This window comes from Microtus pennsylvanicus, chromosome 16 (genome assembly GCF_037038515.1).
Source record: "Microtus pennsylvanicus isolate mMicPen1 chromosome 16, mMicPen1.hap1, whole genome shotgun sequence".
NCBI lineage: Eukaryota > Metazoa > Chordata > Mammalia > Rodentia > Cricetidae > Microtus > Microtus pennsylvanicus.
Window position 1 is genome coordinate 36,786,268 of NC_134594.1, and position 25,402 is coordinate 36,811,669.

The following is a 25,402-nucleotide window of genomic DNA, read 5'->3' on the forward strand; positions in this document are numbered from 1 at the left end:
GAGGCAGAGAGACCCAGGCCTATTTGACAACAACCACAATAATTTAGCGAAAATTCACTTTCTTCACAAAACAGTGGACACCAAACAGCAACCCCAGGTTCTCCTCGGTTGTTTCCTGGTCTGCCCTAGGCCTGTTCCCTACTGGATGTAACCGGAGTACAGAAGAAACCCAAGTGCTCTTTGTCCTTAAACACACACTCACAAATCTGTGTAAGAAGGTAATGCAAGACTCTCTAAGCAGGCGCCAAATTCCATTCTTAAAGAATCCCAGATCCACAGAGCAGGCAGATTAGCTAAGTGTAGAGTGGGTGCTAGCTAGCGCTACCTGGCAGACTCAAAAGCATTTTCAAAGGAGCACAGCCAGTTGGCTGCAAAGGAAGAAGCATGTTACCACCCAAGTGATGACTAAATTAAACTTCACTTTTTCTTCTTAGCATCTAGCCTTTTATAATTGCCTTTAATCCACCCCCAAATGAACAGGACAGCTTTGCATTTAAATATCAGCAGCAGGTAATGCTTTCTCTGGCTGGAACACATTCCCCTGCCACTGTTGGAAGAAGACAGCTGCCAGCTTCAGGTAGAGGCTAAGTCCAAGAGGGGCTCTCAGGAGTGGTGTCCCCAAAGCAAAGACTGGGGGCTCTGGGGGAGGACGGTGTGCATCTATCTGTTCCGAAAGAAGCAAAATAAACAGCACTTGTTTTCAGAGTGTGTTATGGGAGATATAGGGGTTGACGGGCACCCGGTGGGATTTCTAGGTCCCTACGTCCCAGAACAAGAAATTAGATGCAGACCTGAGGATAGTTGATTCATTAAGGGGGGGGGGGGGACAAACAAACCACTTTTGACAGTAGCAGAGCTAGAGATAGAAAAGGGTCCAGGCTCAATGGCTCCAGGTTGAGAACCATGGAAGCTTTCCTGAATGCCACAAAAGGGCTTCTGCCCTCTTCACGGGTTATTTTTATTCACCTTGGTTTTTGTTTTGCTTTCTGTTCGTGCTTTATTTTGTTACCTGTAGGCCAGAGCCTGGGGCTTCCAGCCTTTCAGCCACTGGTGGCTCTCATACGCCGACCCTAATTTCTCTCAGACCTCACTTTGTCTTCTTTTTCTGCCTCCGGTATAGAGGTGTCTTAAATCACACCACAAACCTCACCAGCCTCCAGTGCCCTACACCTCCTTGTCAGGAGGAAGGAGGTGCAGTCTGCTTGCAGGGCCGCTCATTTCCAGCAAGCCAAAGATGAACTAGAAGCAGAAACCCTTTCATGGCATTCAAGGAAACTTCCAAGTTGCCAGAAACTCCCTTTACAAGAAGATAAGTCCCACCACCACCACCCACCACCACCACCACCAAAAAGTAAAAAGAATATATAAAAAGAAAAAGAAAAAAAGAAGAAGATAAGTCCCTAGAAAGGGCTTTCTGTCCTTTAAAATGCCCACCCAAGCATTATTCTTGGGTCTTATCAAGGCTCGATTAACCTGTCTCGGGAACTCACAGGCTCCAGATGCCCCCAGAAGGCTTAAACCTCCTCAACACAGAGAGACCAGCTGCTTTGCCCCAGGGGCTGACAAGCAAAACTCTCTTCCTTATATGGTGAAAAGCGCCCTGCCCCTTTAAGGCTAAGATACTTGCTGCAGACAGTCCCTGGGAAGTTTGCAGGCAGCCCCATCCAGTGTGTGATCCTTGCTGCTGTGCAGGTGAGTCCCAAACCTTCTCTCCTCATCTATACCCCCTCCCAGAATGGTCCCCAAGATGGGCTGAAAATGCTCTTATGAAAGGCTAGAGAACTTGAGGGTCAGCAGCAGAGGGGGGGCTGCTTGCAGAAGTTTGAGTTGAAGGAAACAGCAAGGTTACTAGGGAAATGTGCGGTAAGGCAGCCAGCTAGGATGCCAGCAGCCAGGATGCGGCTAACTTCACCAGCTAGGGAGCAGTCAGGTTCCAGAGGCCGGAGGCATGGAGACCTTCACACAGGAAAAGTGAGAGCAGATTCTAGGCAAGGGCAACGCCCTGAGGGGTAAATTCAGACTCTTGAGCTGAATAATCTGGTGAGCTACAAGTTTAAAGCCACCGGGGACAGTAGGGAAAACAAGGCTTTTGCCAGTGCTGATGGCTTTGTATAAGCTGTAGACCAGGACTGACTGCAGAGGAGAAAGTACAGGCTGCTGTTCTCAGCAGGGAGGGCAGGAAAGGCTGCAGACTTAACCCTTTGTCTGGAGAGCAGTGAGGCTTGGCTGTCACAGACCCAAGGTGGGACTGGAGAGGGCCACCTGTGAGAAGACTCCGGGTGTGAGAAAGTGTCCCTGTTGCCTCAGGAATCCTGGCCTCCGCCAGCACAAGGCTGGAAGGCTTAGCCGCGCTTAAGCTGATTGCACCTCCATTCGGCTTCCAGATGTTTCTTCCCACGGTCTATAGCCTCTTCAGTTACCAACCCGAAGTCAACTAACAGAACTTGTGAATACCTAAATACTTGCTAGCCGAGTGTGTGTCTGGGAAAAGCTAAGGTGCATTCATTCATCTGGGACTGGGATTTTGTTGATAGCCTAAGGAGAAGTGGGTGTGGCAGAGGCGAAAAATACTTGATGGTCATTTCATCTCCTGTCCCAGACCTTTTAAGCAAGCCCATTCGTCAGCTACTGCCTGGAAAGAAGTCCGCACAGGAATTTAAAAAGAGAGATGGTGTGTTGCAGGGCATGGGGTCGCCTCTCCTTCTTGCTCAGACAGGGGCTATTCATCACTCCGAGGCCGGTTTCTGCGCAGAGTTTGGTGGTAGGAAGGTTTAAAATTGGATTAAAATTCCTTACATATTCCACGTCTTGTAAAAATATCCCATATCTGAGTAGTCACTGAAGAATCCTTTATTAAGTAATGAGTGCCCCATGCACTCGTCAGTGCTTCCTAGAGACTCCTTGGAGAAGATTCTGTTTTTATCAACAGCGCCTCCTCCATACAAGGGCTTCTCCTCTTGCCTGACTTCTGATGGGTGAGCGAGGTCTGACCCTGGCTTGCTACACTGAGCTCTGAATTCATAAAGGACCCTCTTTAGGAATACTAGTATCCAAGCAGGAAAGTTCACAGTCACAACATAGGCGAGACCTGAGCTTTTGGGTCCAGTTCTGCTTCATTCTGTATCACGATGCTACAGAAGGATGTGTCAGATGCACTGAGGCCTGATGATTTGAATTCAATCCCTGGCTCTCACAAGGTGGCAGGAGAGAAGTGATTGCTGAGGGTTGTCCGGTGACTTCCACAGGCACCGTGGTATAAGTCTGGACACACAGAGACACACATTCACACACACATACACACACACATACATAGGTACATGTGTGTATACTGCTTTCAATATGCATGCAGCCAAGAAAAGCAAAGCAAAATCCCATCCTTCAGAGCTGGGCAGTCTCTCCGGGGTAGACACTGTGATCTTTTGTAAACTAAATCAAAGCATTTAAAAAACACGGCTTCTTAACCATCTCACACAGTGACCTTCAGTCACGGACCAGCTGTGTGACTTCACAAGGCCATTTATTTGAAGCACGCTTCAGTCTCCTCACTACAAACACGTGGATTGGAAGGGACTTTCCAACGACTCGGGAAGACCGATTAGAACTGAGCAGGTCTGGGATCCACGTCCAGGCCTTTCCCCCATTCTGTGACGGCAGACTCATCCCCTAACTAGCGTGCACCTCAGGGTCCTCATTTGCAAAGTTAATGAGTAACTCATTTTTTTCTCTCCCTGCGACCTGGGGAAATACATCATCCCTGGAGGAGGAGGCGGGGCTTGGAAGTGGAAACCAGCGCTCTAGCACAAGTTCAGAACCACGTTGTGTTCACTTTCCTCCTCCCAGCCCCCTTTAAACGAGGACACCCACCTCCCTGGGAAACCCACCCCTAGCCATTAACCAGGCTTACTGAGAGACAAAGGATAAATGATGCTTTCTGTTGATATAAAACCATGTTCTTGGCGAGCAACCATAACCATTTGAGCATCTCTACAGAAGTAGTTCAAGCATTTGTTTTTTGTTTTTTGGTTTTTTTGATTTTCGAGACAGGGTTTCTCCGTTGCTTTTGGTTCCTGTCCTGGAACTAGCTCTTGTAGACCAGGCTGGCCTCGAACTCACAGAGATCCGCTTGCCTCTGCCTCCCAAGTGCTGGGATTAAAGGCGTGTGCCACCACCGCCCGGCTAGTTCAAGCATTTTGACGGAACTTTTTTGTTAGTATACAGCACACACGTGCTTCAATAACAGCAATTGCTGCCGTTCTATACAATCTTGTAACACATTCACCACCGTTCTAAAGAATGTGTCCCTTGTTCCCGTGTGGTCTCCATTATTCAGGCCGCTTTGAGAGCAGGAGTGTCGTACTGTAACAGGGATGTATATGACATGACAATACTTCTGTACGGAAGGCAGGAGTGTTTTTACTGTAATAGAGGTGTGTATGACATGACATGCTTCTATATGGAAGGCAATCTCTCTGTCATCTTTTGGAGGTAGAAATGCTCCGAGCACACATCACAGCACATTCACCAGCGGGGGAAGCAGAATGATGCACGCGCACACACACACACACACGCACACACACACACACACACAGCGCCACCACCACCACCAACAGCCAACCTCCAGTTCTGGGCTAACACCTCACAAGACTGGATTGAGAATTTAAATTAGATGTGATACTCTGGGCTTCTTCCTTTATGCGTCTGAGTCTCAGCTCATGTGCATCAGGAATGATAACGGTACCTGTGCACACAGCTGGGGAGAGTCAAAAACATGGCCAGTGCAGGTGGCCCCTTCTGTCGCATTCCAGTGCCTAACAGTTCCTAACAGAATTGCTGTAGCTCATTCATAACACAGTGGTTCTGGGGGCTTGGCTGGCAAGAATGCACTTGCTGTGAAGTCAAAAGAACCTGAGTGCAATACCCAGCACTCACAGACAAATCTGTCTTCCCAATATTGATACAGAAAGGCAGAGACAGGAGGATCCCAGGATGTAGCTGGCCAGCTTCTGATTCAGTGGGAGATCCTGTCATCAAAAAATAAGGTGGAAAGCAATTGAGTCAGACACCCAATGTCTTCCTCTGAATTCTGCATGCATGCACACCTGAAAAAACACATGCTAATACACCCCACCCTCCCTACACACACACACACACCCCCATGTGTGCATGAAAATGCAGTTTTAAGGTGGTAACTAGCCCTGGATCTTCTGACCCTTCAAACTATTTACAAGTATAGGTATATTTCTAAGAATACAAAATGAAATTTGAATTTTTTTAAATTTCATTTTATGTGTATGAGTGTTTTGCCTGCACGTATGTATGTATACTGCATGCATGCCTGGAGCCTGTGGAGATAAGGAGAGAATATTGGATCTCCAGAAACAGGAGTTACAGACAGTTGCGAACAACCATGTGGGTTCTAAGAATCAAACCTGGGTCCTCTGCAAGAGCAATAAGTACTCAGAATGATAGAGATATCTCTCCAGCCCCCATAGGCTTATGTTTAATAATAATAATAATAAATAATAATGTAAGCGGGTGCTTAAGTAGGACTGAAAAAGTCGTGGGGATGGTGGGAGATCTGAGAATGTGGCTTCAGCTGCTGGATCTCCTGGGGTTTTCGACTGTGCTCTTTAATGCCTTTAACCCCAAGGCTACGAGTAGAAAGCCGTGGAATGAAGAACAGGAAGTGGCCTTACACTAGGCAGGTGAACTGGAGACTTGGGTGGAGCTGATCTGAATCTCCTAAAACATCTTCAACTATTTGTTTTGACATCCACCGATGACTTCATTCATTCCTGAAGCAGCCACGACGGGGAAACCTGGGGAACTGTCTTGACTCACGTCTCACCTTCAGCTAAAGCTGCACTTGGAACAGTCAAGAATAAGGGTACCCCCCACCCCGCAGGGAAAGGGACAGTTGCTGTCTGTTGCCTACCTGCCTTGGGGCTGCCTTCAAGATGCTTTCTCCCTACCTAGTCTTGTCAATCAAGCACACACTTGTCTAGTATGCTTTGGGTCTGTGCTTTCTGCTTGTGGCAAGGGGATATCTGCCAGTGGGAAACTGTCACTAGAGGGAGGCACATGGATCTTGCCAGAGATGTGTGTTTGGCAGGACTTCCTGGCTTTCTCTCTTTTAACCATCACAGGGGCGGGGGAGCAGACATTCTTCTTCCCATTTCATCGCATCCACCCTCGCCTACTCTGACTTCCTTCTCTCTGTTGCAATAACTCCCAAACTAGAAAGAGTGTAAAACACTTCCTTAAGGTTAGGTGGTGGCTGCATCCCTTGTGTTACTATAGGCAGATCTGGCCTGGGACCAGAATATCTGCAATTTCTTGTCGTTGCTGACCGTCTGGGAGCCCCACTTTGGGAACAGGTCCTATAACCCACAGTAAATTTCAGCTCCAGTGCTCCCAGGCCCTATGCCTCTTCTATTTTGGTATTCTGGGGTGTGTGTGTATGTGTGTGTGTGTGCGTGTAATACAGCCATCTCCTTGTTGAAAACAAAGAATAATCTTGGTATTACACAAGAAATACAGAACAAATTGAGAGTTGAGAGTCGCTCAGCAAGGCAATTCCTTTTGTAAAAAGACTATGCCCAAACCCAAACCAGTCTAGATAGCATCGGGGTAGGATGATTTCCACCTTTAATCCTGGATCTATATAGGTCAGGTGACAGCATCTCATCCCATTGATGGGAGCTCAACTTCACAATCTGACCACATCAGTTAATGAACAAGAAGATAAAGGGGAAAGTTCAGGAAATCAGAGTCCCTTTCTCGCACCCTCACCAAATACTTAGCATTGTGTAATTGAACTCTAATCATGCAAGCATTGTGTCTTACCCATATGATCTGAAATTCTCCCAACAGCCCAATGTGCTTGGTATCCTAAAGCAAGCTGAAAGAGATTAAATAGATAAATTCTCACTAGTAGCAAGAGGGCGATTCGATCCTCCAATCAGACGTGCCCAGAAGGTTTCCTCTTTCCACTTGTCTTGGACTAGAAAGTTAACTTGTCAACTCCATTTCCTTGGTAGTAGAGGCCTAGGTGCTGGGTTAGGAGTCACGGGTGGGCTCCATGGCTGTTGGGAGCTCTAGACTGACAAGCCACACCTGTGAAGACTCAGGAACAGAGCCTGTGTGCTCTTCCACATCACTTCTGCTACATCTCAGACCCAAGCAGGAAACCAAAGCTCTCTTCTTTACATTTTGATGGCTGCTCAGTAAAGAACAACACAGCTTGCCTTTCCCTCTCTATGCAGACGGAAGAGTCCACTTTCTTTGAGAAGGCATAATAAATGGTAAAGAAAAGCGAGATGCAACTGAGTCATAAGCAGTGGTCACTCATGTAGACATTCTGCTGTCACCTGGTGGGGACAAGAGAAACACGTTAAGTATAGCCTTGCAGGCCAAAGCCTTCCGCTATGACGCAACTGGTGGCCTTGTGGTGAAGCAATGCAATATGATTTGATAAGGAGGTAATGATGTGCTCCATTTAGTCCTTCCCTCCATCATTCACAGACAGCGTGGGGCATTTTCTTCTCAGTGCTTATACAAAAATGAACGTGATAATACCATTTTACTTCATCTTAAGAGTCTGATTGGTTGGTTGGTTTTTGGGTTTTGGTTTGTTTTTTGTTGTTGTTGTTTTTTAGAATGTCTCCCCCTCTGTAGCCCACCCTGGCCTGGATCTCTCATGTAACCCAGAATGGACTTGAACTCATGGTAATCATCCTGCCTCAGCCTCCTGAGTGCTGAGATTACAGATGTGACCCACCATGACTAGCTCATCTTAACAGCTGATATGAATAATAAATGATATAACTTAATGGCATCCACTATGTTCACTCAAGACCATTTATTAAAACGTATTCATAGGATGCTGGCATGATAGCTCATGGATAAGAGCACTGATTGAGGTCTTGAGTTCAATTCCCAGCAACCAGTTACACAGTGGCTTGCAACCATCTATTGTGGGATCTGATGCCTTCTTCTGGCATAAGGTATACATGTAGGTACAAAAAATAGACCTTTTAAAAAGTTGTTTACAAAATGTGTTTCTAAAAACTAAAGATACAGCAGAAAGAAGACAGATTATTCTCACAGAATTTATGTTCTAGAGAAGAAAAATAACAAAAAAGAAAGAAGGAATGAAGACATTGTATGTAATACCTGATCATGAGGGGGAGGTTGTGCCCTCCTGTGTTCTCTCCCTCCCTCCTTTTCTTTGTTCCTTTTCTTTTTTTTTTTTTTCCTTTTGAAACAAGGTCTCTACATAGCCAGGCTAGTCACCCTTATAACTGACTTTAGCACTCAAGATCCTGAGGAAAAAGGGTCGTGAGTCTGAGGCCAGCCTGGGCTACATTAAACTATCAGCGTTTAGGAGGCAGAGTCTGATGCTGAATCTTGTTCATTGTGTTACTTAGATGTGCTCAGGTTTATCTCCTGCTCAGCTTTATCCCGCTCAGGCTACACAGCAGAAGTGGTCTCTATTGAAAAATCCTCTGGAACCCTAAGGGCAGCTCAATTAAGAACTGTGTCTTAGTTCAGTGGGAGGCTATTGAAGCATTGTGAGCTTTAAAACTCATCAAGGGCCAAGCTGTAGTCCTGCGCCTTTAATCCCAGCACTCAAGAGGCAGAGGCAAGCGGATCTGTGAGTTCAAGGCTAGCATGGCCTACAAGAGCTAGTTCCAGGACAGGCATCAAAGCTACACTGAGAAACCCTGTCTCAAAAAACCAAAAAGAAAAAAAGAAAAAATAAAAGATCTGTTTGAGCCGAGCGGTAGAGGCATAGGCCTTTAATCCCAGCACTCTGGAGGCAGAGGAAAGGAGATCTTCAAATTCAGGGCTAGCCTGGTCTGCAGCATGAGTTCCAGGACAGCCAGGGATACACAGAGAAACCTGTCTAGAAAAAACCAATATATGTATAAATGTTGAGTCAGACGTGGTGGCTCATACCTTTAATCCCTGCAGTCAGGAGGTAGGCAGATCTCTGTGAGCTTGAGGCTAGCCTTGTCTACATAACAGGTTCCAGGACAACCAGGGTTACATAGTAAGGCCATCTCTCAAAGAAAAAAAAATTAGCTTGGAAGCTCTTACCTGTGATCCTAGTACTCAGGAGGCTGAGAGAGGAGGAAGCCTATTCTGGGTTTTCAGCCAGCTCTGGGCTACAAACTACTTTACTAGGAAAGCCAAGGCCACAGTGTGAGACCCTGTCTGAAATGAGTGAATATGGGATTTTGGCTGGGAAGTGAACGGAGAACTGGAAGAGCACAGAAATCAGAACACAATTCAACAGGAAGTCATTCCCACAGGCCACACAGAGAGGATAGAGACCTGTGAGGCTCAGGGAGGGAAGGGTTCATTTCGGAAGATCCTGCCTTTGAAAGGAAGGCCCTGGTTCACAGGTCTATAATCCCAGCACTGCTGAAGCAGAGGCAGGTGGATCGTTATAAATTCCAGGCCAGCCAGGGCTATAGAGTGAGACTCTTTCTCAAACAAAAGAAGTCTACTGGGTAAATATAAACTGTTTCTCATGACACCTTGAAGTTACCTCTTTTTCTGAGAGACTTTTCCATTTTAAAATTAGTTGTTTTCCTCTATACATTAAGGAGTATTTGTAGTACCAAATTCTAGGACTTAATCTTTCCGGTGTAAGTCAGATCTTTTGCCACCCACCAGCGTTTCAAGATGTCCTTTCCTCTGAGAGAGAAGCAATTTGCTTCTAGCTCATAGGCAGAGGTGAAGTCACACGTGCTTCTTGAACAACAATATGTAATTTCCTGCCACGAAGGGTCCACAGGAATGAGCCTTCTTGCTTCATTTTACAAAACCTGTGTCTAGTCCCATGAATATCAGCTACCAGGTTTGCACTATTCCTCTGAAAGGGCAACATCAAAATGTCTTGACGAGATTGCAGGCATTTTAGTGCTAATTTCACTACAGTTTTAAAGCCTTGCAAATAGATTCCAGGTGCATAAACTCTGGCTCCCAACCCAGGCAGTTCAGCTTCCAGGCTTTAGAGGACCCCCTACTGCCTCTCCTCGCAGCTCTATCTTCTGTGTCCCTAAGCAAGTGGCCTCCAGACTTCCCCCAGACTATCTTATTTCTACGCGAAGAGCTCCCCGATACTGGAACCTGTTCATTCACCTTCAGAGGGCCCATTTCTCTCAAACCCTACCCACTGGCTGAGCCCACAGCACTGATAAAAAGGAGGGAGAGTCTTACCTTGTAGCTAATCACACAAAATTTGGGTAAGGTCACCTTAGTTTTGGAAACCAGACGCTGAGGGAGGGAGAGCTCTTTCAAGGTTGAGACGCCCGAGGCTAGTGTTTGCACCCTCTCAGGCTCTCTGAGACTTCTTGCACACCAGATCAAACCAAACCAAACCAAAAGAGCTACACTTCCCTTGCCACTCCCTAGCATGACCAGGCTTCCCCTTTCCTGGTGCCAATACTCTTCCTCCACCAATACTCAAGGGTCGAAGGGAGCTAATCCGTAGGCTCTTGTTGTTGGTTTGAATTCCCAACATTTCCCTGTGTCCCTGAAACTGAGTTAAAGTTCTGTAAATGTCTACTGTTGAGTGAAGGGAAGGGAAGAAGTTGAAGCTAGAGAATACGCCCACCCAATGAAAAGCTGTAAGAGTGTTTTGTTGGTGGTGGTGGGTTTTTTTTTTCTTAAAATCATGTATTCTGCCCATCTGAACTCCTTAGAATAAGAAAGCAAGCAAGAGAGAAGGGAGTTTTTGACATGATAACATAATTTTTCAGATACCACAGTTTTAATACCCAATGTCTCGAGGTGCACATTTCACAGAGATGTTAGAAATAGTAGCCTTGCCAGGTGGTGGTGGCACATGCCTTTAATCCCAGCACTCAGGAGGTAGAGGCAGGCAGATTTCTGTGAGTTCAAGGCTAGCCTGGTCTACAGAGTGAGTTCCAGAACAGGCTCCAAAGCTACACAGAGAAACCCTGTCTCAAAAAAACTAAAATAAAAGAAAAATAAAAAGAAATAGTAGCCTTACCTAGCCTTCATGGAACATTATATATATATATATATATATATATATATATATATATATATATATATATATATATATATACACACACACACACATACATATATGTGTATATATAGTATACGCTAACTAATAAAAATTTCCAGATTGCTTACTTAACCTTATGCCTCTTGGAGCTCTTCCTAGTTGGAATAAACAAAACCAAATTCTAAATTAGAGAGTATAAAATGGCCTGCCTCTTAGCATAAGCTTGGAGCCTTTCATTCACTGAAATACAGAACTAACAAGACTCACCATTAGAATTACTAAAGAATGCAGTTCAAATGCCTGGCCTGCCCACTGAAGTTGCCTAAAATGGTAAGGCATGGCTAGTGTGGGAGCCAGGAACAAGGGGGCAAACCCACATCTGGATGGGTTCTAGCAGCTTGGACTTAAGTCTGAAATAGGACCCGTGACTGAACTCTATGTCTTAGAGCAGAGATGCCTTGCACCGAGTGTCGGGCTGCAGGAAAGGGTCCAATGCAGCCACCCTTGCCGCTGTTGCACAGAGAGACCATGCGCTGGGGGATGCTGCAGGATTACAGCAGGAGCATGGCCCTTCAGACTGTGGCATCTCTAGCAGTGCTCCCTCGGGATGCCACATGGATATTTCCTGGAACATGTTGTTGAGCTTGAGGCAGAAGGGAGGCATCTCCAACCTCATCATCTTGGTGTGCTGTGGAGGACTCGTTCGTCCATTTTCTAAGTCCTGTTGGCAACATGGGTGGCAAAGGTTTCGAACTCAATTATTTTTATTTTCCTGCTCAATTTGTAAGAAGGAAGTTCCTTGGACGCTTACTAATTCTGTGCTGGAAGGGAACCGTGATCCAGATGGAGGTTGGAAGTCGCGCTGGCTGAATCTGTGTCGACTCGACACTGGCTGGAGGTCCCTAAAATGAGGGAACCTCAATTGAGAAAATGTCTCCATGAGATCTGGCTGTAGGGCGTTTTCTTAACCAGTGATTGATGAGGGAGGCCCAGACCATTGTGAGTCAGGTCATCCCTGGACTGGAGGTCGTGGGTTCTTTAAGAAAGCAGACCTAGCAAGTCAGAAGGAGCAAGTCAGTAAACAGTACCCCTCCATGGCCTCCACATCAGCTCCTGACTCTAGGTTCCTACCGTGCTTGAGTTCCTGTCCCCGCTTCCTTCAGTGATGGACTACAATGTGGAAGTGTAAACCCTCTCCTCCCCAGCTTGCATTGGTCATGGTGTTTTATCACAGCAATAGTAACCCTGACTAAGACAAATGGCAATGATAAACCTTATTCTGGATCATTTGGACATATTCTTTTTCCGTGAGTATGTATGGGAGATTTGACCCAGAGACTTGGGCAACCTGAACAAGTGCTCTGCCTTGAGGTACATCTCCAACTGCGTGAGTTGCTTTTTGGTTGTTTGTTTTGTTTGTTTATTTGTTTGTTTGAGACAAGGTCTCACATAGCCCACCTTGATCTGAAACTCGTTGTGTAGCTAAGGCTAGCCTTGAAATTCTGACCCTCCTGCCTCAGCCTCCCAGATGCCAGGATTTTCTTCGTGTGTCTGTCTCTGTCTCTCACACGCACGTATAACATGATGACTGGAAGATATGTTGTGGGAGTGGAAAGCATAATTGCATTGAAGAAACAGTACTTTCCTTGATCACCCTGCTTGCTAGGGAGACGCACCACACACTCTCTCCCAGGGAGGAAAGGTCCAAAGACCACCTCCCCTCCCTAAAAGCTGGTCCTCTGGTACAAGGCAGCCCTTGGGTGGAAACCTGTATAGGATCAGAGCACGTAGGATGTGACTGTGGTACCAGCTGGCACCAGCGAGCAGTGTGCCCTTGGCTGCCCTGCCTGGTGTCGCTCTGTGGTCACACTGAGCCTTATTCTCCGTGTGCCAGCTCAATAGTTCCTTGTGTGTCCCTCTTCAAATACCTCAGAGAGCTCTTTTTCGCCCCTAGTTCGGGCTTAGCCAAGCTCCCTGCGTTTGGTTTCTCTGATCTTTCTGCTAAACTCAATCTCTTCTAATTATCTTCTGCTCCATTTCTTTGAACCCCTTCCAACCGCTTCCATCCTCAGGTGTCTAATACAGAATCTGGGTGAGGTTCAGGCGGAGTCAGGTAGAGGCAGCTGCTCACCTCTTTAAGGAGCTAAGATGGTTTGCCAAAGCATCCCCATTCCCACCCCTGCTGGAGAGCCAAGCGGGCCTGGCGCACAGGTGGCACACAGCAAGTACTACCAATGGCAGGAACCTATTGCGGCAGCTCCTAAGTGGCTGGCACGCTCCAGCTGGCATTTAATGCGCTTCCCACCCCCACCCCCAAGCTCTGGACTCTTTCCGTTCTTCGTTTTTTTCCCCCTAGTTTAATAGTTATTTCAATGATTATTTCTTTGATAGGGTAGTTTGTGCATTAGAAAATTGAAATTTCTTTGATTTTCCCCATATAGTTAATTAGTTTAATTCCTGTGATAGGAATTTGTTAGATTAACATTATTTATGAATTATTCTGCTTTATCCCTGGCCAGAAATGACTCCTAGTCATATCAATATTCTCCTATTTTTGAATTCTATTAGAGAGCAGAATTGGCCTCAGTGTTTGTTAATTTTCAGTTAATGACCTACGAAGCAAGACTCGTGCGGCTTCGATTGTGACAGTTGGGGCTGAAGAGATGGAAAATCGGTTATCTGGAACTCACTTCCAAATAACCCAGTGGGGTGAGGAAGGTGAGAGGCTCTGGGGAGTAAGATTGTGAGGGAGTTGCCCGGTCCCACAGCCGTTCAGTCCCAAAGAAACACACAGAGGTCTACATTAATCATAAACGAGTTGGCCTAGGAGCTCAGGCTTCTTATTAACTCTTATAACTTATATTAGCCCATAAATCTTGTCTGCGTTAGCCACGTGGCTTGGTACCTTTTATCAGTGAGGCCTTCACATCTTGCTTGCTCTGTATCTGGCTTCCTCTGTGTCGACTACAAACTGACTCTTTCCTCCTCCCAGAATTCTCCTGATCTTGTCGCCCCCATCTCGACTTCCTGCCTGGTTGCCTGGCCTGTACTTCCTGCCCGGCTACTGGACAACCAGCATTTTATTCAAACAATACAAGTGGCAGGATAATGGCCACTGTCCGCAGCATTGCTGCAGTCAGGAGAGCGGCGTGAGACTCGCCCTGCACTTCAGTTATTCAAGCACTACAAGTGTTTCCATATTCAAAGGGGGGTTTAAAAAGAAATTTTTTTTTTTGGTTTGTTTTTTACTTTGGGGTTGGGAGGTTGAGGGAGGGTTTCTCTGTGCAGCCCTGGCTGTCCTGGATCCTGGAACTCAGAGATCTGCCTGCCTCTGCCTCTTGAGTGCTGCGCCACCACATCCAGTGTGGGATTGTTTTTAAGGAGCAGAAAAGGATATGAACAGGCTGAAATCAAACTTTACCCACAAGGAGTCCTCTGCCCTCCTCAACCTGGTCACTGATACTCTGGAGGACAACAACTTTTGTTTATTTCCAGATTTTGTTTGTTTCAAGCATCTCTTTCTGAGGGGTTTCCTAAGAGAGTTTAATCTCTCATTGGCATCTTTTGCACAACAATCTTCGATAATGCATCCTCTGAGATTTAGAACCCCAGTTGCAATTTCTGACTTTCATTTTCCTTCCTGGTTCTTAAACTCTTTGGCCTTTTTCTTTTTCTTTATTTCTTATTTTGTTTTTTTGAGACGGGGTTTCTCTGTGTAGCTTTGGAGCCTGTCCTAGAACTAGCTCGTGTAGATCAGGCTGGTCTTGAAATCACAGAGATCCGCCCACCACTGCCTCCCGAGTGCTGGGATTAAAGGCATGCCCCACCCACCATCCAGCTCTTTTGGTCTTTTTCAATTCTTTCTCCAGAACCCGGTGCCTGACACCAAGGTATCTGAATACACAACCAAATAAACAGGAAGAATGCAAGAATGTATGCTGCATTATCTCCTTGAGACAGCAGCTCCGTGCACACGCAGGGACTTTCTGCAGCCTCACCATCTCCTGCCTTTTAGCATCCATCTGCAGCCGCCCGATGACCCAGCTATCAACCAGTTGTCCCTGTCTCTGCTAAACCCTTCCCGCTTGGTGTGCCAGCCAGACGAGCTTGTTCTACAGTGTGACATACACTTATTTTTTGATGCTACTCAGATACATGTGTTTTGACAGTCTTCTATTTACATTCCTACACTGGGAACAGGAATTAGTCATCAAACCTGTGATTTCACAGAGAATGCTGTTTAGGATAACGTGAGCGTAGGTAGCGCTGTGTTAATCAACCTTATCCAACCTCATAAATCAGGCACAAAATGCTTGGGAGTAACCATAGATGTCTCAAGCCCTCTATAACTGAACTCTTGGCCATGCCTGTTAGAAGCGGACAGCAGGATCACAGACACATTGAAATGTCACTTTCTGAAACTTCAAAGTATAAGCACGTAACACTTTTTTTTCTCTTGAGACAGCATCGCGTATAGCCCAGGTTACCTTGAACTCAGCACGTAGCCGAGCCAGGCCTTGAACTCATCTTCCTGCTTCCATCCATCTCCCAACGGCTGGGACCTCAGGCTTGTGCTACTATATCCAGCTCTACATGTAAATCGAATTACAAGAGATGAAATGGCTAGCAAACCTTTTAAGCTGTCCACCCACATCCTCACACAAGCTCAGAGTTACCACGGGTTAAACTAAAAGCTGGCAGATGGTGTCACTGATGTGAATTCTTATCTTGGTCAGTAATGATCCAGCAGGAGAGCCGGTGTTGATCCATCTCTTTAATTTATTGCGTTCTCAAGTGCTTGCGTTTCTGTGTATAAAAGTCTTAACAATGTCCCTTATATAAAATTCACTATATTTCATCAAGTCTGATGTGTTACTAATATATAAGAACACATCATCATTTTAGGGGCTGCTAACAACAAGGAATGGGACTGGAGGGGTGGCTTGGTGGTAAAGAACATGTCCTGCTCTTTCCAGGGACCTCAGCTCAGATCCCAGCAGCCCTTTGAGCAGCTCAGGACTGCCTGTAATTCCAGCCTCGGGGGATCCAATGCCATCAACCTGCGACCCCTGTGAGCAGCAGCCCTCACACACACTACCCACCCCATCCCCCACCCCACAATCACACAGGTTTTTAAAACAAACAGAAATGGTCTGGGGGTGTGGTCTAAGGGTAGAAAACTTGCCTCGTGTGCATGAGGCTTAATCCCCAGCACTGACCCACACATGTCTGTTATTTACTTATCAATCATAACGGCAAGGGGTGTGGCTCAGCAGCAGATCTGATTCTAGCACCGCCATAACCACAATTGCGAGATGCCGCTCATGGCCAGAGGCCTCCTAACTTCTAATTGGCGGGATACAGAATACGCACACGGCTGCTACTTTAGCAAAGGGATGGCTGAACTCTATTGATATCAGTGATGCCATGTTTTCCCTTTGAGTGAGTTTAATTTTAAAACGAGCCAATTTAAAGAAAAATTTAGTATGGACTTGGATACGGCAGGACCCCAGAAGTGGTACGCAGGTCTTGGCCTAACTGCTTGTTGGCTTCATCTGCTGCAGAGCACCGACTGCTCCATGGAGCATGAGAGAAGGGCTCGGGTCTACATCATAAGAGGAACGCAGCAACACAAAGAAAGGACTAGAACGTAGACTCATTGCATGATCTCGAGCAATCCAGACTTGCTTCTGCTTACGTAAAAGCACACTCGGAGATTTGCTTTGTTTTGAATCCATTCTCTAACAAGGAGCGGGGACATGTTGCTGGTTTTTAAAAATTAATTATTTATTAAAGAAAATTGGCCAACAAAACATCATAATCTCTGGGGATTATAAAATCAAATCATGGTCTATTCCCCTTTTTGATAATAGATTTGCCATTGAGATTATGAGGAACTTCCATCGAAATTTATTTCACTGGGAAAGTGCAAGGGATGAATTCCTGTTTCTGGAATAAGAAAAGCGAGCCAAGAATGGCTGTAGTGGTGTTTAGGGAAACCGCAGTTTCTGTTAGGACTCCCTTGCTGGTACACGGCTTTGAGCTTCTCAGACTCAGCCTTGTTGCTCCTATCCTGTCCTCAACCTGGCCTCCAACTGCTGCGCACAGGAGCAGCACTTCCCAAAGAGCTAAACAAAATCCCGTCTTTCAACCTGCACTATTCCTGAATGTTACTGTGAGTCACTCGCCCCAGTGCAGGAGGTCACAAGGAATGCAGGCTCCACCGCGCACGCACATAGCCAGCTTCTTTGTTCACTGTGATGGTTCTGATGTAGGTGTAACTGAGAGAGATGTGGAACACAGCCCCATACCCTAATGAAGACACTCTCTAGAGTCAGCGAGTAGTCGCTCAGCGCTGAGCTCAGGGAGTCGGTTACATCAGGATAAAATCGGAAGGTCCTAGGAAATCACACAGAGGCCATGGGCCATTAGCGTGATTTTACTATATAATCAGTAACAATTAACAAAGCTGATAGTGTGTCTGCAGCGGTTCCTGCTCCTTGGTACTAATGGTCCTAGAAATAGCTCTAAATAGTCACGACAGGTCAACATTGTCTCCTCTAAGTCCTTCATCTTCATGGTACTCTCATGGAATAACTTTATAAGGAATATTTCCTGATAGTTTTAAAAGTCATCAGCATCATATACTAAATTTTAAAGTTAGACACAGAAAAATAAATTTATAAGAATATCTAAGTCAGCTGGGCGGTGGTGTGCACACCTTTAATCCCAGCACTCAGGAGGCAGAGGCAGGAGGATCTCTGTGAGTTCAGGGACAGACTGGCCTGCAGAGCGAGTTCCAGGACAGCCTGCCTCTACCTTCCCAGTGTTGGGATTAAAGACGTGCCCCACCACCATGCCAAGCCTTTGTCTTAGCGTCTCAGGGTCAGGCTCTCAAGGATTTTGGCACAGGTGGTTTGCTGAGAAACAGTAAGGATGTATATAATCAAAAAGTCTACTCTCGGCCTGATGGAGGCCCAGAATAAATTCCACCCTGGAGGAGAGCTGGAAGTCCTGTGGCCAAGTGCAGCATCTGGGGAGTAGCCATCTAAGCCTACTTGGAACAAAAGTAGCTCAAACTCCATGGTGGTGTGATTGGAAGGGAGGGAGACAGAGTGGCTTCCATGTTTGCACCATGAGCCACTGAGCTCAGAAGATTATACAAAAGTGTATAGTAGTTCCTCTCATGACCCCCAAAACTTAAACATTATAGAAGAAAGAGGAAAAGAGTTTCTCTTAAATTTTTTTCTTTACCCTTTCCTTTAGGATTTAGCCCAGAAAGTTAAAATGCCAACTCCTTCACAAATTTGCATAGAATCAATTTCCCATTAAAAGCACACAAGCTTTTAAATTATTGCTCTTTTGACCTTTCTCACTTAGTCTGCTTCCTGTGGAAAACAGAAGAGCTCCGTCACCCTTGGGTGGCTCTTTTTTTCTTCTTCTTTTTTTAGTAGGGAACAAACCCAGATACAGGTAGCTGTGTGCCTCACTGACGCCACGACTCTGGCCTGGCCCTCCCTGTTGCCCTAGCCCTCACTTCATGCATTTGTCTGGTTCTGGCAGGCATCTGAGTCACTGCCGGTGAAGCTCCAGTAGCCTCTAGGCTGAGACAGTTTCACAGGGTGCCACTGGGCCAGAGAACTGCAGGGATTGCCTTGTCTGCAAATGCAGGGCTGTTCAGAGCCAGTGCTAATGCTCTTGGCCAAGTTCCTTCCTGCTCTCCAAGCTGTGTCCACTGTCTATGGCATCCGCAACGTCAGCAGCCAAGTCTTTCCTGAAGTGGCAAGAATGGTGTTCTCACCTCTCTGAGTCTCCTGCCGAGATGCTCTTTGGTGAGCATAAGACAGAGAGACCCAAGGCACAAGGCCCCTGGGGCAGCTTATCCCAGCGCCTATTGCACGGGATGCTACTGTGAGCCCTTGGAGGAAGCGCACCTACAACTTTCCTCAGTTGGTCCTAAATTACACCTCCAAAAATTAGCTCAGGGTTGCTTCCAGACTTAGCTTTTCAGCTGCTGAGGGCTTAAGACTGTGGGAGACGATGGCAGAAAACTTCTGCAAAAATAAAGTTTAAGCAGTGACTTGTTCTTTCCTTTATTAGAAGTATAGCAAGCTCCTGGCTCCTGTTTTCCTCAAACTTCCTACTAATGGAATCCCAGCAGGACCCCTGGATACTGTTGTGCGTATTGCACAATGCGCATTCCCCGAGGGTGCCAATCACATTGACATCCGTGTGAACAGTGCCAAAGGGTTCCACTGATAGGGACCTGCTGTGCAGGTGAGGGTCTGATGGACATCTTTATGTGACTGTTCTCTGATAAAGACATTGTCTTTGCTGAGCCTAGGCCTTTGTCTTCACTAATGCCTACCAACCATGCAGGGTAGTCTTCGTCAAAAACACACCCCCCCCCCCCGTTTCTGTAAGATCAAAACCGTCAGCCTAGGGGTCCTGGGGTCAGATTTGGAAAACATGCCACTGGATTCTATTTTGCAAATGCTATTTGGTCTGGCTGTAGTCACTGAAGAACGTAGAATGAGCGGTTGCATCATTTAATGGGAAACCAAAACCTTTAAGAGGTGTATTTTTTTTAGCTTATTTTATTTATTATAATGTGTGTGTGGTGTGTGGGGGTATGTGCTGTGTAGTATGTGTGGAAGGCAGAGGACAGCTTTAGGGAATAGCTTCTCTCTCCTTCCACCGCTATATGTGTTTCAGGGGCAAATGCACATTGTCAGGTTTCCATAGCCAGTTTCTCTATCTGCTGAGTTATCTTGTGCTGGCCCCAGAGGTGAGTTTTAAATGATTTTTTTTTCTGTTAAAGTATAGCACTGTCAATTTGTGTGTGGGGGGATATAATCTTAGATATACTGAGGCCCCATCTCCAAAATGTCTACACAGATAGGACAGTTAAGTGAAAACTGACTCCCTGTGGAGGTTCCACGCACCCAAGAGGCTCTGCCTGCTGAGCAGACGTAGACTTTGGTTTTCGATTAGTGCAGGGAATGAACGTGATAAGGAAGGTGATAAAAAGACCATGAGACATTTCTGCATGCCATTTCCCATCTTTTCTAGATGAAATCCATAGGGTCTTTTTTAGATGGGAAGAAGCGTATTTACTTCCAGTGAACCAATCCCTGCTATTTGTCAGATGCATGTCCACCCTCTTTCCTCTACAAACCGCGGTCATAAAGTTGTTGAGAGACTGGGCTGGAAGCAAGGCCCAGATGTTCTACATCTCGGACACTTCGCCCTACAGGGCTGTTTACTGTCCCCACAGCAACACACAGGTGATGAAACAGAGGAACATCTGCGTCCTGTGTGTGTGACTCGCATGGAATTCATGCAGTAAAGATGAAACACAGACTCTTTGCGAGCCACCTCGTCAGCGCTATTCACGCCACAACGTAAAGAAGCTTCCGCGTCAGGGCTAATCATTTCAGAATCAGCATGGAGGTCTTCCAAACAGTTCTTTTCCTCTCTACTCGTGCTCCTTACGACTCATGTCAATCATATCCTTGCTCAGATGCTGACCCCCACAAATTAAAATCCTGGAAGCAGGACTAATTCTGAGGGGCATGACCATTCCAGTTCCACTGTTGGGGTATGAATCCAGTTTCTCATCCCTGACAAATGGGTACCTTAAGCTGATCTTGAGTGGCTTCCTCCTTAAAGAATTTGTTTCGGAGAAGGGAGGAATTTCACACACATAGCCAACAGCAACATGGTATTTCCTTTTCTGAAGTGTCTACACTCTTCCTTAAAAACATTTTTTTTTATTTATTTGTATGAGTGTTTTGCCTCCATGTATGTGTGTGTTGAGCATGCCATGGTCTTGGAGGCCAGAGTGGGTGTCTGGAGTTAAAGAACCTGTGAGCAATCATGTGGATGCTGGAAAGGGAATCCAGGGTTTCTGCAAGACCAGAAAATAATCTTAACCCCTGAGCCATCCCTCCAGCCCCTACACTCCTCCTTTTACAACTCAGTCTCCTAATTTGCTGAATATTGCTGAGTTTAGCAGAGGCCAAGAACTGTGCCTGCCAACTGCCTTAGACACAGACACCAACACTGCCCTCTGAGCCTTTCCAAGTAGGAGGTCAAGAACTAGACTGAGGTTGCTACAAGGCAACCCTTTCTGAGATTTTTTTCTCCCTAGTAAATTGATCCACGTGGGACCAAGAGCTACTGAGTTTGTAGATTAGGGAATAAGAATTCTAAATCCAAACTATCCAGTATCAAGTTCTGGCTCAGCCAGTCTGTGACACTGGGCAAATTACAAACCACTGCCCTTAGCCGGGCGGCGTGGTACATGCCTTTATCCAAGCACTTGGGAGGCAGAGGCAGGTGGATCTCTGTGAGTTAGAGGCCAGCCTGGTGTACAAGAGCTAGTTCCAGGACAGGCTCCAAAGGTACAGAGAAATCCTGTCTTGAAAAACCAAAATAAAAAATAAAATAAAATAACAAATCACTGTCCTTCATCTCTTCACATGCAAATGAGTAGGAAAATAGTTTCCTCATAGAAATTTTGAGGATCAAATGAGTTAGAAAGTGTTAACATCTCCAACAACAAATATCTATTAAGCTTTTATTCTTTTCACAGCCTGTCCATGGGGTTCAGAATATTTTCTTGGCCACACTGGGACCTCCTCCCACTTAAGGATCTTAAAGTCACTATACCACAGTACAAAGATATAACTAGAACAAGATTGTTGAGACTAGGCCTAAAATTTGGAACTGGAGTGGTTGAGGTCAGGGATGATCCTAAAGACCTGAAACTCCCCAGCTTCCACCTGAGCCTGAGTCTCTGTCCCCACCACCCCATTTCAGATGTTCTTGTGAATAGAACTCAGGGCATCTGGGACGCTAGATCAGCCTTCTAACCACTGGGCTACACCTTCGGCATCCTCGAAAAGGGTTTTCACCAAGTAGGAGTTCATGAAATTTACACTTGTTTTTATACAGATCTGTGACCTGAGTTTTAACATTATATGTGATTCTTACTGTGAGACTAGAGAAGCGAAGTTATTAAACAGCAACATTGACTGTGTTGTGTGCCACCCTGCAGTGAACGCCCTGGGCTCAGGAAAATGTCCTCTGATCCAGGTGAACAGGAAGAATCAGTCAAACCATCCAGGAAGTGACATGCTGGCTTAGACTCACCCTGAATAAAAATTGTCAAAAGAAGTTGGAAGCGATGATAAAGCAGATTCGGTTCCGTTGTTGAGTTTTGATAGTCAGAGAGGGATCTTAGAAAGGTTACTCTTTTTTTGCTTTTCAAGACCAGGTTCCTCTGTGTAGCTTGGGAGCTTGTCCGGGAACTCACTCTGTAGACCAGGCTGTCCTTGAACTGCCTCTGCCTCCCAAGTGCTGGGATTAAAGGCGCGCGCTACCAGCGCCCAGCTAGGAAGGCTACTCTCGGCTGCATCCTTGGGATGAGGGCAATGGGTGTGATGAGAAACTGACTCTTCATTTGCAGACCTGACAGCATCGCATTAGTGGGGAAGGTTCCGAAAGTAGAGCTCTCTCTCTCTTGATCTACATCTCTGGTGTCTGGGAAGAGCTCCCTAAAGAGGAAGACAAGACTTTTCAACCTCCTTGCAAATCATTTCTCCATCCTGCTGGACCTAGCTGCTAACTACCGCAGCCTTGAAGTTGTCAGGCCTTCCTGTTCCAAAGCGGGAGGGTTCTTGGCAGGAGGCGGCAGGCTGGAAACAGAATGGTAACTGGGTTGGCCAAGCACCTTCCCTGTGGGCTGGAGGAAAAGGAAACTGAGTACTTCCCATCTGATCCAGATTATCTGGTCTGAAAAATAATATGAAAGTATAGATAATTCCCAGATGTTTAGAGTTGGCTTTGACATGCCAAGCATTCTTGGCAGTGCAGTTACCTTGCCAAATGTTTCATTTAGGTTTTATTTTACATTTCCCGATCGCAGACCATCTGAGCAGTCGGGGAGTAAGTGCGCCAGCTGTGTGGGTGGGTGGGTGGTTCCTGAAGTTTAAAACCTGGACTGTCACTCTAATGCGCCTGTCACCCCAAGTGATCAATATTTGTCCGCTTGCATCTGCCACGGATGATGCATACGTGTGTGGTGTCTGCATGTGTGTACACATGTACACGCAGGCGTACCTGCCTGTGTAGGAATGTGTGAGGCCAGAGGTTGACATCAGGATGACTTCCTCAGTTACTTCACCCTATTTGTTTAGTTAGTTAGTTAGTGGGTTATTTTGAGACAGGGTCTCTCTCTGAGCCTGGGGCTTGCAGTTTGGGGTAGCCTGATTCTCAATATCAGGGATCTGCATGTCTCCACCCCCTCCCCCCCAGCCAACCCCAGAATGCTGGGGTTGCAGACAGCACCCAGATCCTGGCTTTTACAGAAAGCACTTGACTCACTGAGCCATTTCTCCGGCCCTCTAGGTAGCTTTTCTGACTGCAGCTCTGTCATGTCACGTGATCTTCACACGCGCCCACGTACGTCACAGAATACGGAACCTCCTCCATACTCTTCAGCGGCAGCCAGCACTTCACCGCAACCTCACAGCAAACTGTATTTGGGGCACCATGCAGGCTGTTGTTAATGTGAATTGTATTTTGTTTTTCCAGACAGGGTTTCTCTGTAGCTTTGGAGCCTGTCCTGGAACTAGCTCTTGTAGTCCAGGCTAGCCTTGAACTCACAGAGGTCCGCCTGCCTCTGCCTCCGAGTGCTGGGATTAAAGGCGTGCGCCACCACTACCCAGTGTGAACTGTATTTTAAGTCATAGCCAGTCCCTCTTGACTGGCCAGATGAGAAGGCCTCTTTTCCTGTTATTCACAGGATAGCTGCTTCCAGACAAGTTAAAAGGTTTGCTTACATTTCCTGGCCAGGGGCTTACCTGCGGAGAGGAAGTCTCTGAGACAAAGGGTCTCAGCACCAAGTCCCCAGGAGAGCCTTGGCGGGCAGGGTGGCAGCCACTCCCAACCAAAGAATTTCAAGCATTCTTTCGCTCCTCTATTTGGAAGGTGCCAAGCAAGGGTGGGGGTTTGGTCGAGACTAGCCCTGCTGGAATAAATTAGTTACAGGCCTAAATCTGGAAGTTCAAGAAAACTGGTCTTCTCCATTCCGTTGTAGAGTTAAGCATTCTTCCCGCCGATCTGCTGAGGAGGGCATTTCCTAATTCACTTCTTACAGGGCAAGGCTGTTCAGAGGAAATTTTTAATCCTTAAAAGGTATTCTGCAGTCCACCTACGTTTTCCAAGCAAATATTTTCACATCAACCCTCTTCCTAAAGAGAAGGGTTGGCAAATTCAGGTATCCCGTGTGTGGTTCTGAAAAATTCCCTATAGATTTTCTTTGATTCAATTTCTTGAAGGGGGAAAAAAAATCAAGGAAGCAAAGCCAGCCAATGTGCCGGGGGCACCACCACTCAAGACCTCCCTTCTTTCTCCTTTTCGGTCCTCTGGATCCCTTAGGTCGGAAGGGATGTTTGGCCCCCACCTTCAGGACAGATCTCCACCCCACTTCCCGACCCCCAGGGCAGATAACAGCCCCCCCCCCACACACACACACGCTCCCGCCCCTGTAGCCACACAGCCACACACACACCTCGCTGAGGTCATCCTTAGTGTCGCTGGGAAGGGGAAGGAAACGTGAGCGAAAGCAACAGGTTCCACCCACTGCCTGAACTTGGAAGTGGATACCAGGGGCGGTGAAGGGAGAGGAAGCAGCAAGGGGGAGGAAGGTGGAAAGGAAATGATGGGCTTGATCGCTGGGCACCGGTCACTTGAGCTCCCAAACGGTTTGTGTTTTTGCTTGTGAGGGTGACAGGAGGGCCTTTCCAGGGTCACTTGGGGACTTCCGCGTGGACTGGGAGGCATCGGACCCGCGCGGCCCTCCAGGACGTTTCGGCTGGGTAAAGAACCCAGCGAAGAGGCCTTGAGGTGCGTTCGGGCACGCAGCACGCTCCCCAGGGCGCGGCCCTCACATTCGGCGAGGTCTGCAAGCCTAGCGCCCGGCAGTCTCCGTCCGCCGCCCTCCGGCCTTTCCGAGCTCTCCTAGCGGGCCTCTAGCTCCAGCCTCCGGCGGGGAAAACCGGGCGGGCGGACTGCGCCGCACCCCGCCGCCTCTGGGCATGCTCCGTGGCGGGACCGGCTCAGCCGCCGCCGCCGGGAGGGCGCGTCCTCCCTCCCCCAGGGCGGCGGCGCCTGCAGCGACTAGCGCTGCACCCCGGCCCCGCACACCTTTGGTGGTAGCTGAGGGGTGCCATCTCTCCGGGCGTGGGCCGAGAGCGCCCCCCGTGCCCATCCTTCCCGAGAGGGACCGGCCGAGGAGGCGCGCAGGCGGGATGCGCCCTGCGACTACTGCGGTGCCTTAGAAAGTAA

At 47.1% G+C, this 25,402-nt stretch overlaps 1 protein-coding gene across 3 annotated transcripts in view; it reads left to right on the top strand.

Moving 5' to 3' along the window:
* The window catches only part of Schip1 (schwannomin interacting protein 1), a 644,640-nt gene that overhangs the window by 493,267 nt on the left and 125,971 nt on the right, over window positions 1-25,402 (top strand). Inside the window, exon 1 of one of the 3 annotated variants that reach the window (XM_075951116.1) lies at window positions 24,838-24,961. The exons of 1 other annotated variant lie outside the window; for it this stretch is intronic. The gene's annotated coding sequence lies outside the window, so the exon portion shown is untranslated. Of the gene's footprint in view, window positions 1-24,837; window positions 24,962-25,166; window positions 25,399-25,402 lie in introns of those variants that run through there. One more of the 3 variants, XM_075951117.1, reaches the window with a different exon arrangement.